At 31.4% G+C, this 15,000-nt stretch overlaps 1 protein-coding gene across 2 annotated transcripts in view; it reads right to left on the reverse strand.

The window, feature by feature from the left end:
* The window catches only part of LOC145293947 (uncharacterized), a 191,349-nt gene that overhangs the window by 145,365 nt on the left and 30,984 nt on the right, over positions 1–15,000 (reverse strand). The window contains exon 1 of one of the 2 annotated variants that reach the window (XM_080140809.1): positions 7,865–8,003. The exons of the other annotated variant lie outside the window; for it this stretch is intronic. The gene's annotated coding sequence lies outside the window, so the exon portion shown is untranslated. Of the gene's footprint in view, positions 1–7,864; positions 8,004–15,000 lie in introns of those variants that run through there. 2 annotated transcript variants of the gene reach the window in all.

Below are 15,000 nucleotides of genomic sequence, written 5' to 3' on the forward strand. Positions count from 1 at the left end.
AGAACTCCAGGATACAGCATAAAAATTAATAATAAAATACAGTACAGTATATAATACACATGTATATACTCAAATAACATTAAAAATAAAACCGTAAGGCGGACAAAATACCGTAAGCAGGTGCATAAAAAACATCGTATTCCACCTTAAAGACCGTATCCTAGGGCCACCGTTCCCCAGGTTCTAATATATATATATATATATATATATATATATATATATATATATATAATTTAAGGTCCATCAGCTTTAATTGAAGCCCAAACCAAAACTTCTGAATAATTCTTGGGAAAATTACTTATTACAAGAAATAGAAGATCATATCAATTAAACGACAGTCACTCAGAAGAAAAAAAGATGTAACGTGACACACAAAATAACACACACGCTATCGTATTAATATATAGATTGCTTGATTGAGCTTCAACTCTGCAACTCCCACTTCCAAAAATTCCCCTTCAAAAATAAATCTATTGTCAACCAATACTAAAAAAAATCTTTCCACATGTGGAACACGTGACTACGGAAATGTTTCCCTTCCTACTCATTACTCAATCATAGTTTCCTTCAAGTTCAATGTCACTGAATACCTGTCGAGTCGCCATGTGAATTGATCAAAAATAATTCTCAATACTTTCATCATCCAAAATAAGATTAACGTTATCCTCGAGTGGTTTTTGACCTTTGGTAAATAGAGAATCGTTAGCACAAAAATTATATCAATAGTTCTTTTTTTTCTGTTCAACTAATTTTGCATAATTAAAACAAGGTAATAAATGTTAACCCTGCTTAGCACAGATCATCTCTCTTGTATTCTCCTTTCTTCACGCAAGGGGAAAAATCAGTTCCTCCAAAGAGGCAACACTGTAGATGCGAATATAAAACAGAAAACAATCTAAACCAACCCTTACATTATTTAGCATTTTGTCACATTATGTAGAGACTTCTAACCGGAAAAAAAAATAAATAACTTTTTGCTTCTTAATTTTTTCTGTATCTGAATGAGGTGTCTCATTACTCGCTGATGATAAACGTTAACATTAACGACGTACATAAGTTGTTTTTTTTTTAATTGAAATACATAATTTAAACCTTTGTTAAAAATAAGTCATGCCTGCCTTCTAATATGTGACTTATTCGCATTAAAGAATTAATAAAAAAATATATATAGTGTTATGTCAAAATGTTCTGAGCGAAGAACCGTACTTCTTGTGACTAGACAAGATGGCCGTCCTCGTGATAACTCTGCTCAGAACCGATATTTACGGTAACTGACATGCTTATATCTGACATTATTTGGTTACTGAGCTTGATATAGAGATTAATAGAAGAAACTGTAGAATCCCGTCCATTTTTCTTATTAAATGAAGAACACTAAGTGACAAACAGAAAACCCTTCGTCAATTCCGAAAGAAGATAACGCCTGGGATTATGGATTTCTAAGAAAGGACACTGCACTACTCTTTTTTATCCTAGTTATCAACGTAACATTAGCATAGGGAATACAATCGGTGTTGAGGGAACAAACAAAAAAGAACAACCAACATGTAAAAGGACAATAAGAATAAAAATGAGTAGATACAATTCAACCATTTTATATAAGTCAAACGTTTTCATCTATTATTCGAGACGTGACGATGGTCTATTGGTTAATGACACGGACTGACGACCTGAATGCTCCAAGTTCAAATCCAGTTTGTTCCTCTGAGGATAGTGGCAATCTTCCCATGATCTCTCACTTAAGTAGCCGATGTCTTTCTAGAAAGCATTCTGATTAGAAAAAATATCGAGAGGACCAATAACAACCATAGCATCTATGGATTCATGCGATATGAAGATTTATTATGTGGACAAAACAAGAAAAGGAGTAACTGCCGATGATTTCAAGCAGAGAGTGATCCTGTTTACAGTCATCGACTTTATAATAAAGATCAATGTGTATTTACTGTATATATATATATATATATATATATATATATATATATCGAAATATTCTTTATTCACGTATATTTTGTTTTTATATCTACCAATCCTTATTTAAGAAGATCAATGTAATTACAGAGCATATAATGAATAAATGACAAAAGTCTATATTCCAAATTTCATGATGTTGACCATCTTACAATTTATTCCTTTAATTCAGTTTACACTTACAATTCTTCACAGTATCTGCTTCGTAGCACAAAATCAACCAATTAATTAATAATAATTGATATATACATATATATGTGTGTGTGTGCGTGTATATATATATATATATATATATATGTATACGTTAATTCCGTCACGCAATTTTTAGCAAATAAAACACGTGCCGTTTTCTATTGTCTTTACGAAACCTTTTCGAATGGTGAGAGAAGGTGAAAGAGCAAATAGTAAGACAGACAAACACCTCAGACGAAACCCGTCACCTGAAATAAATTTTGAAATAATCCCATCTATAATGAAAAGTTTAACGCAATTGGAGGACACTAGCGAATGGCTTGCGTCAGTTGAATGGTAGGGCACACACTTTGAGTAAAAATAACGACGGTATTATTTAAGAAAACGGCGCAATAGGAATTTGTTTGGATTGACCTTGCAAATGATATTGCTGTAATTAGCTAGCAAGCAGGTCCGCTTTATTGTATTCCATAGACAAGCAGTTTTTGCAAAAAAAAAAAAAATAAATAACAAAATAAAAACGAAAAAAGAAAACAAGCCATGCTAATAGAAGTTCCGTTTAGTACCTGCTACACAGAAGAAAATAAAACATAACCTGACGAGTTTTTGCTGTGAATGTTTTACAAGGGAGTGCAAAGATTGGAGCTCGGTCGAAGACTTATTATAAAGAGTAGAATAAGATTATCAACGTCGCTCCCATAATAAAAAGACTGTAAAGAATAGAAGATGAGATCTTGACAAGATTTAGAAATCGATTTTGTACTTTGGCAAGGCAGGAAAAAAGTGCTCTTAGCAGCACTTGCAAATATGTGTAAATAGTAATTCCTATAAGGACCTATTTGGCTCTGATGCAGATAAAATATTGCACTTTACATAATCGAAAGAACTATGAATAATCTTAAGTCTTTTAGGCGTAAAGATAACGTTACGGTTTCACTGTGTATACACCCCTCGTATATAAATATTTGACAGTGTGCTACGCACAGTCGGATAATTATATACGAGGGATGTTCCAAAAGTAATGTTTTCTGCTTTTATTTCGCCTGAATGGATCACAGGGATTGTTATGATGATTGAACTTATGCATTCATGATCTAAAATTTAATCTCTTCGTTGCAGATATTGATGGTGTAAGACTTTAAGAAATCAACCTGTCATGGACGTACGTCAGAAGCAGAAAGGCATCATTCATTTAATATCAAAAGTGCACTTTTGCCAGCCCCTTTTTATCTTTCGGTCGAACAGTCGTAAAAATCCATCTGTATCGCCAAACTGAAATCGACGAACCCATCTCCTAACCCGGCGGACATCAACTGCATGGGCTTCGTAAATGTTCAACAGGCTCCGATAAATGTTGATTTGTTCAGTTTTTTTTTTTTGTTTTTTTTTTGCATGGAGGAAGTCAGTGATGCAGATCTGCCTCTGACACACGTCCATAACAACGTTTACATTCTTAGACTCTCACACCGTCAATATATGCGTCAGAGAGATAAAATGAATAGGTCCAGTCACCATAACAATGTAATTTACAACCCTCTTTCATCCATTTCAGCAGAATAAAAATAGGACGCATTTTTGAGATAAGAAAAAAAAAAAAAAAAAAAAAATGGCTGACACTTATATTTGTTTAGATTGTTACACCCATTCATATGTAATTTTTAAACATTTAAATTAGCCGGTAGAAAATAAGTTCTGGCTTGAATTAAACCTCATGGACGAAGAAATTATGGTTCAAGCGTGACCCTATTGCATTTTTAACACATTGATTGTATCTCTATATGTCTCTTTTGTCTTACTAGCAAACAATACACTAAAATCTGTAAATACTTATTGCTTTAAACGAACTGTAACTTATTTTGTAGTAAGCATAATCACGGAATATAAGTGTTCGACAACATGGATTGTTTTTCAAAATAAAACATGTATACATAAACATAAACACGTGTACGCGTATATATATATATTATTTTTATGTTTGTATATATACATATATATGTACATATATATATTACTTTTATGTTTGTATATATATATATGTACATATATATATATATACATATATACATATATATATATGTTGTAAAGTTTAGAATCTATTAATGGCAATTTAGCCACACAGACGACCACGTTTCATCTCCGCATGAAAAGCTTATTGATTGATTGACTGATTGATTGATTTATGACATATCGACTATCGGTTCATTATGTATGCCGAAACCTAACATATCATTAATCTTTATGACATATGGTTTATCGGGGATTATATATATACACATACATATATATATATATACATACATACATATATATACATATACATGCATACATATATATATACATGCATACATATGTACATATACATGCATACATATGTACATATACATGCATACATATATATACATATATAAATATATATACATAAATAAATATATATATACATATATACACATATAGACATAGATATATACATATATACATACATATATAGATACATATATACACATATAGACATAGATATATACATATATACATACATATATAGATACATATATATACATGTATATATACATATATATACATACATATATAGATACATATATATATACATGTATATATACATATATATACATACATATATACATACATACATGTATATATACATACATGTATACATAAATATATACATATATATACACACATATACATACATTTCCATATACATACATACATGTACACATAGATACATACATACATACATATATACATACATATATATATATATATATATATATATATATTTGTCTAGGTGTGTCTGCGTGTATATATATATATATATATATATATATATATATATATATATATATATATATATATATACACACACATATATATAAAAGATGCATATAATGGATTATTATAAAATATATATTACAATGTACTTGTATGTGCATAAAATTAAATATTTGATATTTATATCTATAAATATTTTTTAAATATCTATACATATATGCGTACATATATTATGCTTGTATGTATGTGAATGTATGTCCAAGTATGCGCATGCATATATATATATATATATATATATATATATGTGTGTGTCTGTGTGTGTGTATGTGTGCATCAATGTATTCTTTCACTTTGCCTGTATATGTATTTATGTACGTGTTGATATTGGCATAAGTATCAATGCGGATATAAGTGTGTATGTGCATATTAAAATACCTGTATACATCTATCAATGTATATGTGCGTATGTGTTTTTATATTAATGTATATAGGTATACGTATATAGGTATGTCATTCTGTCAATGAGCATTAATGTATAATTGCATGCAGACATATCGACATATATGTGTGTGTGTGTGTGTGTGTGTGTGTGTGTGTAATCATGTATATGATATATTAGGTTGGTATAAAAATAATGTCGTTTTTGTAATGTCAAAACCAACATTATTTTGCACCAATCTAATACAATTTTTTTTTTTACATGGAGGTCACCACTTATCAAGGCCCGGAGCTATTTGAGATTAAGGGTTATTGCGTGTACTGTAACTAATTAGATAGTATCATATTAATATTATTGAATATTTGATAGGGTGTCTTACTTAAGTCAGCAGTTTGTCAGGAATTTGTTTATGTTGGACTTGTAGACATCTAAGTGGTAGACAGGTAGGAAACAGGCAAACGGAAGAGAGTTCCACAGTCGTGCACTTCTAAGAAAGAAGTTCTGCTCATGGAATCTACGTTTGGATTTAGGCACTGATAAAGAGTGGGGAAACTTATTGATAGTAGTTTCAGCTAGACGGGTGTTTTTCGTGAAAGATTGGCGAGGGTGGGGCAGAGATTGGAGCTCAGACGAGCACCTGCCATGGAAATAACGATAAAACAAAGACAGACTCTCAACGTCTCTTCTGTGGGAGAGAGTCTGCAGGGAAGCCTCTATATGTTGTTATATATATATATATATATATATATATATATATATATATATATATATATATATGGCGATTAAGCTACAGTAACTTACTACCTAGCTCTACCCACGTATTGAGAACTGTTGAAGTAAATACTTAAAGTTTACGCATAAATTTATTCTTTCGTATATTAATCAATGTGAATAAATGTAGTTATATATATATATATATATATATATATATATATACATATACATATATATAACTACTTCATTTAATCACATTAACATGATTATGCTATATATATATATATATATATATATATACTTGTTTATTGTTATATAAACATGCTCACATCCCGCTGCTACAAACAGCCACTTGTTTCAATCAAACAACGTAGATTCTTCGAATGTTGTTTGATTGAAACAAGTGGCTGTTTGTAGCAGCGGGATGTGAGCATGTTTATATAACAATAAACAAGTATTATCAGCTCTTTTTATTGAGCACTATCTAACAACCTCGTTGAATTCATTAGTCCATTACTTTTGAATATAAAAAAACCCCGAGTATATATATATATATATATATATATATATATATATATATATATATATATATATATATATATATATATATATATATATAGTTATTTTACCACAAACAAGGCACAAAGACACTTAGGCATGAGAAGTTACGATTTGGGACAGATTTGCGGGGATACTGTTTATAGAGTTCGGCAGCGAGGTGTGAATAACATCACACTTTAATTTCTGCATGTCAGTATAGTCAAGGAAGCAGGGGTCCGGGAGGGAATTCCAAATAGCAGCAGTCCGAGGGAAAAAGGCTATTCAGTATACGTATACATGTTGAAATGTATATATGTAAATAAGCATTCACACATATACGCATAATTCATCCACACACGTACACACACACACACACACACACACATATATATACTTTGATATGCATTCAGATAAACATATATACATAATGTATATATTGTAGATACATTTATACACACACACATACACACACACACACTGTGTGTGTGTATATAACTGTATGTGCATTGCATGTGTGTATCATTATAATTATAATATGTGCGTTTTTTTATTCTTTCGCTTAAAGAAAAGAACCCACGCACGCAACTTTCTTCAATCAATGGTATATTTTCAATTTTGTTCGTAATTTGCGTTTCAAACCTTTTCTTTCAGCCTTTTTCATTATGAGTGTCTGCATTTCGATTTTCAACCTCGAACATGCGTAAGGATAAAGGGGGGGGGGTGCAGCATTTATTATTAAAATTCATTAGTTCCCAGAAATCGACATAAACAAACGTGGTGACACAGATTATATGTTTTAATAAGTGTGTGTGTGTGTATATATATATATATATATATATATATATATATATATATATATATATATATATATACATATATATATATATACACAGTAGAACCCTGGGATACGACATAAAAAATTAGTAACAAAATACAGTACAGTATATATTTCACATGTATAGAATCATATAACATTATAAATGACACCGTGAGGTGGGGCAAATGCCGTAACCAGGGGGCGGAAAACATCGAATTTCACATCATAACTTGAAAAAACCGTGTCCTAGTGGCACTGTATCCTGGGGTTCTAATATATATATATGTGTGTGTGTGTGTGTGTGTGTGTGTGTGTGTGTGTGTGTGTGACGTAACGTAAAGGACAACGACCACGGGTATGCAACTGCAACAATAGAGCACAACAAAGGAGAAGCCGCTTACCTCGTCATCACCGAAGTTGATTGCGCTGTTGTTGTTCGTTATGCTGTTAAGGTTGTACGTTTGCGTTTGTACGGTAATTGAATGAGATCTAGGTTTGCGTATAACAACGAACCTCTGTATATCGTGCGTTGTCATAGAAAATAATAAAACCCAAAAAATATCAGAATTTTCTCGTTGGTTTCTTCATATATATATATATTTTTTTTTTCTTTTGGTAAAGCCGCTTCCCTTCCACTTTAAAAAATATTTCGTTTTTTTTTTCTTTTTAAAAACTATATATTTATATATATATATTCTTGGTCGTCTTTACTTGTAAACAAATTATGTATTAAAATATCAAATTTGTTGGGTTTTTTATTTTTTATTTATTTATTTTTTTTTTTTTTTAATAGAAACATGAGAATAGGAATATGGTCGGGTATTTTTAGTAGTAGCAGAGTACGTTTCTTTATCGATTTGGATTACGGTCGTATAATTAATTCGACGTTCTCCAGATTCCCGAAATAATAGTAATAATAATAATAATAATTATAATAATATAGTAATAATTCGAAGAATCTACGTTCTCTTTGTTTGGTAAACTTGATTTCTCTCTGTCTTTACAGACTTCTTTCATACGGTAATCCCCACATCGTAGAAAACTGTGAAACCAAAATTCATATACACACACAGATTTTTTTTTTACTCTGCTACTAAACGAAAATTAGATATTTTCTTAAACAGTGCTTTTTTTGGAGCTGTGTCAAAAAAATAAGTCTTTGTATTTGTGGTAAAAAAAAAATCGTAGTTACATTTCTATATATCTATATAGATGTTATATATATATATGTATACACACATATATTCATATAGCCTAACTCTTGTGTATATATATAAATTACATTTTCTAATCTTTGGCTGTCGGTTCTATAATTTTCTTTCTGTAATTTGATGGATAATTACGCACGTTCGTTCCAGTGTAAAAATGCGTTGTAACGTGGAAGATCCTCGCGTCTTTCGTCCATAGTAAAAACCGTAGTTGAAAATGGCAGCGTAGGAAATGGTTGTAGAATTTGCTGCCACAAAAGAGGATGAAGTTAAAAGTTGTAGTTGCAGGAGAAGTAGCAAGTAGTAGTAGTTGTAGTAGTGCGTACTTGCTACTATAATGGATACTAATACTAGAACTACTACAATGTGGCAATCGAGGGATGGGAGGAGGGAGGGGGTGTAGCGATGGCAGCAGCAGTCGGGGTGGGAAGAGGAAGAGGGGAAAGTCGGCTTTCCATTACTTATAGTAAAAAAATCACTACGCGCCGGGCTCGTCGTAGTAGAGAGCAGTTGTAAAAGCGAATAGTAGTAAAGTAGGGTAAATAAATAAAACGCCTGTCTTCGATAGCAGAAGAATGGAGGCAGCTGAAGGTCACTCGAAAACGGCGAGCTTTCTTCGCATTCGCAAACGAACGTCTATTAAATACAAATAACAAAACAAAAATTTTCTTTAAAAGCTGATAAAAAAAATTAAATAACTCGCAGTACTTGTATTAAAAAAAAAAAAAAGGTGTTCATGGGAATTTAGCTAATGATCTAAATAATCGTCAGTATCGACGTAAGATACCGAACCAGTCCCGGAAATGGCTGAAATAGTTTACGATTTGGTAGCCGCGACAAAAACTGTGGAAAGCCAGACGAAACTACGTATGTAATTGTAGGGCTAAGGTTAAACGAAAAAAAACTAAAATCTCCCTTCAAAAAAAAAAAAAAAATAATAATAATAATAAAATGAAATAAATAAATAAAATAAATAGTGACTTTCATATTATAGACTAATACAAACATTTCCAGTATTGATTCGGGGTTCTCCAACGATAGGTGGGACTGGGACTGACTTGGTAAGTACTGAATTCTGTCATCTGAATGCTCATATTTTACAAGCACAAGATATTAAAGGCATTCATTGATAAAAAGGGACACAGTCGAAAAATAAACGACGTTTTGAGAAGGTTTTTTCCCCACTTATCAAGCTTAAAAACCATTCGAGGATATAGTTTAATCATAGGGGATAATGGTTAAGAATATGAGAAGATAAATGAAAAGAAGTAATAAATGTGCTTTTACATACAAGAGCCATATCGACATGAATATTTCGAATTGGTTTTTGTTGCAATTTACGAAACAAACCGGAAATAGTCGAAGCAGTTTACGATTTGAAAGAAAAGAAAAAAAAAGGAGATACAATAAGTAAATACGACAATTATTAAGTCCACGCTAGATTTAAAGCTAGCTTTACAACATAGTTTTTCAAACAAAAATAAATTAAAGTTGAAAAACTTCCTAAACTAATAAATAATTTGAAAAAAAAAATACTATTAAACCCATTCTTAACACGGAGAGACACAGTGAGATTAGTGTAGCATCTGTTCCGGTAGATACTGCCATCAAAGACCACATGTAGGGGCAACCTCACATATAAAACCATTGTCATTGTGGCAATGAGTTTCTGGTTCATGTAGGGGACACTCTATATACTAGGAGGCTTTCACTACCAGCTCCCCCTCCTCTTAGGGGGGCTAGTCCCATTTTCCCCTTCCCTCTCCCCCTCTTCACATAAAAAAACTATCTCATGCCAAATTTGCCCTCGTGGGGAAGCAAATAAATACCCTGTTTAACGTCGGAGAGAGGGGAATCGAGCCCCTTCGAAGGTGCATCTGAAAGGTTAGAAAAAATAGCCAAAAACGGACCCATTGGCACTTAACAAAACTACCCAGTCCCGATAAAGGAAGTGTTATGTGGGAAGGCGCCCCCCCCCTACTACTGCAATATATCTGATTAAAACACCAGGATTGGGCATGTAAGCAAGTCAGATCTCGACGTCCGCTTTAATTCCTACCAGAAATAAATATGTTATTGACAGTTTAAAGGCTTCAAACCTTTCAATGTTTGAAAGACTATGAAATATATACGAAGGAAATTTTGAAGACGGCTGGTGACTTCGTGATCACCATTGGAAAGTAACTAAGAAGCATTTAATTTTTTGATTAAATGTAATTAAGGTTTTCATCAAAATTCAAGAATTTTAGTGTATTTTACGTATCTGAGTGTTTGAGATGAGGATTATTCGTATTAATTGGATTCTTTGGACTACTGTTCTCATCTTGAGTGTTATTTTCCCAACGTTTCAGTCGATTGTAACTTCGACGTTCTTCATGATGTATTTTATCAAACTTTGAAATCTTTCTGTTGAATTCTGGGATCTACACAGAATTATGGACGGATCCCATTATTTAAGTTACAGGGGTAACATGCGCTTGTTCTGCCAGCTATGATTGCATAGAACTCATAAGTAATTAGCAATTAAACTTTGAATGTCGCTTGCACTGGGGACTGAATCTTCAACCTCCTGCAAGGAACCGTGATGTATTAGATAAAGTACTTGATAAAACCAAAGTACTTTATCCACGACGCTATGAGTCCTAGCTGACAGAACGATGGTATACTACACAGGTAGATTAAATAAAGGGTTCCGTCCGAAATTCTGTGGTCCTGGACATGACCTTAAACTATATCCGATGATGAGGCCCAAGATTGCGGGCCTTGGGGAGTGTGGAGTCACCCTTTAATTGCCATTGCTCCCAGGTCCACTCTGACCCGAACTGGTAGTACCTGTTAGTGTCCCAACTATGGGTTAAATAGAAACCGACTTGCAAAAAACAAATATATTCTATTAAAAGAAATGTCTTCAAAATCACTGGATTCGGCATTAAATAACCCGAAAAGGGTTGATATGCCATAAAACAAAAACTACCAACCAACATACCAACCGAAATTCTGTGCAGATTCCAGAGTTCGACATCTTAAGAAGGTCTGAGGTTACATCGACCGAAACTTTGTGAAAATAATACTCAAGATGAGAACAGGAGCCTGATACTTATAGTGCATTTGTTATGCCAATAGAAACAAAAACAAAACAGTAGTTTTGGATTACCCCCTATCACTAAGACCGCTAGTTTCATAAACTAAGTTCCAGTTTCAAATCGTATTATGTAGGGTGGACGTTTGAAATTTTGGAGACATTATTTTTTTTTTTGTAATAAGCCGAAATCAAATTCTAACGTATATGATGAACATATTTGCGGACGTATACAACGCATACACACTAGTTTAACTGAGCAAAAATTTTAGGGCGCGTTAAACACAATCTCTAATACTTTTTACGGATATATACAATGCAACACCTCTAGAAAAATATGCCGTCGTATATAACATATAATCTTTTTAAAATATCTGCGCAATCTAATAATAAAATAACACGCAATCCCCTAATAAATATTTGTGAGCACATACGACGCATTCATCAAAGTTGCCGTGAGAAATATTTGTGAATTTAGACAATGCATTTCGTCTAATCCTTCTAAAAAAAAAAGTCAGCAGTTTTTTGTTGTTGTTGTTGTTGTTGTTTTTTGTTTTTTTTTATCCCCCCCCGGCAAAAGGAAAGTGTGAATTCACCCTTGTCCGTTCGTCTGTCCGCATGCCTTGGAATTTTTTTAAAATTTTGCACAAACATTAAACATGATACGAGTAAAAAAGTAACAGAACTGATTTTCCGGGAAAACTCCGGTTGTCCCCTAGGGGTGTCTTACGGGTTAAAATGGCTAAAATTGACACTTTTGTGCTTATTAAAAAAAATTGATGTCTTGGATTTTTATAAAACTTTCTGAAAAGTTGTAACTAACTGATTTCTATATAATTTTGTTTGTCTATACTTCGCGATGATTCTTGTGTGCTCCAGGAGCTCTTTTAGGGCTAATAAAAACACTCTATTTTGGAGACTATTTTACCATATTTGTCAAAAATTTTCTGTGTATGTCTACTTAGCAGTTTTGTATGGTGCTGAACTCAAATTTAAATATGTTAAGGCCTTGTGGACTTTTGAGACTAAATGAGGGGGGGGGGCAATGATTGATTTCTTTTTAAAAATGGTGCAGAACTCAAACTTCCATATGTTAAAGCTTAAAACTGCATCGTTTGTTCATTTTCACCAGGATTTGATGTCCCCTGTTGACCTTTGGGGTTAAATGGGGTGGGGGCAAATGTTGAACTTAATACCTCGCTCACTGTGCACCATGCATGCTTCACGTGTTTGTTTGTTTTTTTGTTGTTTTTTTTAAGAGTTACCGCTTAACAAGGATAAGCTTTAATAAGGACAACACCGGCAATGACGATCAGTAATGATTAAACTTGTATAAGTTTTTATAATAATAATAATAATTATAAAAAACCTATACAAGTCCAACCATTACTGACCGTCACGGTTGGAGGATGGGTCGTCAAAAACTTAGTTACATTGAAAACGACCATGTTATTGCCAAACAGAAAGCAGTCCCAAAGTATTGTGTTCCACAATCGGATAGTTCTAGGAAAAAATCTCTGTTTATGGAATTTTGGTTTAGTTTTAGACGGACATAGTAAGCCGGCATTTTAAAACCCCATCCGATCTTGCGTTTAACCTACTACACAGTAAGAAAGAAAATATCCGTTTTGTCAAATAATGAAAATAACAATCTGTAAATAAGTTACTTAACAATTTTTGGATGATTAGGGAATTAAGTTTTCTTCGCCTGCTTTTTATAAAAGTATATAGTAACCTTTCAAATAAACACATTTTAGGTGAAAACATTATTACGAACTAACGGGTCATGTCGAAATTAATAGAGTTGCAAAATATATGAAAAATGGTCCAGTTGAAAACAAATTGTTACAAACTGACTTATCTCCCTTGACGTAAATTAATTTAAATTACGTGACCACCGTATTTAAAATCAAGATTTTACGTCATGAATATAGCGGGGATAGGAAAAAGAAAACAACCAGAAATAAACGAGGAAAAAATTACATACAGACTAAATTAAGTCCTAGAAGATTTTCTTTTTGTTTGCAAAGAGAAGGTCTCTTTGCAAGCAAAAAGAAAATCTTCTTGGACTTAATTTAGTCTCTATGTAATTTTTCCCCCTTTTATTTCTGTGTTTTTCCTACCCCGCCATATTCATGACTTTTTTTTGTTTATTTTAAAACATATTTTCCCCGATTTAGAGTTGATAAGTGAGGAACGAAACCTGGTTAGCTAAACTTTATTTACATTTCTTATTTTTTAAATTCATTATGCTTCTTGGTCTGTATTTAGCCGTTATAAAATTCTGTACACCTCGGCAGATTTTCATATATATATATATATATATATATATATATATATATATATATATATATATATATATATATATATATATATATGCATAAACACACGTATATATATACATATATATACACATATATATGCACACACATACATATAAACACATATATATACACACATGTATATATACACATATATATACACACATATATACATATATATACACACATATATATATGCATATAGATATATACATACATATACATATATATACATATAGATATATACATACATATACAAATATACAGATAGATATATACATACATATACAAATATACAGATAGATATATACATACATATACATATATATACATATAGATATATACATACATATACATATAGATATATACATATACATATATATACATATAGATATATGCATGCTTATACATATATATACATATACATATATATAAATATACATACATATATGAACATATATATATATATAAATATACATACATATATATATACATATATATATAAATATACATACATATATACATATATATATTTATATACATACATATAAATATACATGTATATATATACATGTATATGCATACATATATATAACATATAAATACATATATATAAACATACATATACATACATATATATAAACATATATATGCATATATACATATATATACGTATATATAAACATATATACATATATATAAACATATATATACATATATATAAACATATATATATACATATATATATATAAACATATACATATATATAAACATATACATATATATATATATATAAACATATACATATATATACATACATATGCATACATATAAATACATACGTATACATATTCACATATATATGAACACATATATATGATGATTGCAACGTCTTTTCAGACGAGTGCCACTCCCTCAGACATTTAAAA

Source organism: Euprymna scolopes, chromosome 15 (assembly GCF_053919585.1).
Source record: "Euprymna scolopes isolate OS-2025 chromosome 15, ASM5391958v1, whole genome shotgun sequence".
NCBI classification, from domain to species: domain Eukaryota; kingdom Metazoa; phylum Mollusca; class Cephalopoda; order Sepiida; family Sepiolidae; genus Euprymna; species Euprymna scolopes.